The following is an 861-nucleotide window of genomic DNA, read 5'->3' on the forward strand; positions in this document are numbered from 1 at the left end:
AAATGTACCATGGTTGAGGTTCTTTAGCCGACGACACAGACAGGGAACGTTTTATCGTCTGCCTTGAATGAAGCAATCATATAGTTGTAAATCCACAGCTAATCTTTATCTCTGAGTCCGTGCGATGTACATGCGTTATCTGACTGCATCGAACCCTTGGGGAGCTACTTGAAGGCAAGAAGTGCTGAAAGCAGCGGAAAGGACAATAAGATTTTGCACAAGAGGTACTGCTTTATACGGTACAAGACACGGTACCTCATAAACTGACCGTGTACCCCATAAATATGGTTGTACCTCATACATACAAAGCTGGATCCTTTGTCTCCCCCAGTACCTCTTAAAGCAACTGCGGAAGAGCACTGATGTACCTGATATTTACCAGGTACAGTTCGATATAAGGTACGTTATAAGGTACCGAATTTAGAGTGTAGGGACACTAAATTCCAACTAGAAACAGGCCGCGTAGCGAGCATTCTTCCAGCCTGCATCCAGTGTGGGACCATCACTTTCCACCCAGGGTCGAGCCTGACACTAGGCCGGATCCTCTCTAAGGCAAGAGTGGATACATTATGAACCCACCCTGAAACCAGTCCCATAATCTAGCCTGTTCTTTTTTTTTAGTAGCGAAGAGCAGCGGATAATAGATGTATCCCCCTCACGGGACGCCAACAACCTCCGAGAAGAAATTTCTGGGCATATCCCGGATCGAAACCCAATTTCCGAAAATTCCTAATCGTTCCTCTTCTTCGAATCACCCGAAGCCCAAAACACTACCCTCGAAGGGACGAAACTTTCCTACCTCCAGTTGTGACACCTCAAATATGAATACAACTGCCCACTTGAGCCGATTGACGAACCAAA

Source organism: Ornithodoros turicata, chromosome 8 (genome assembly GCF_037126465.1).
Source record: "Ornithodoros turicata isolate Travis chromosome 8, ASM3712646v1, whole genome shotgun sequence".
Taxonomy (NCBI): domain Eukaryota; kingdom Metazoa; phylum Arthropoda; class Arachnida; order Ixodida; family Argasidae; genus Ornithodoros; species Ornithodoros turicata.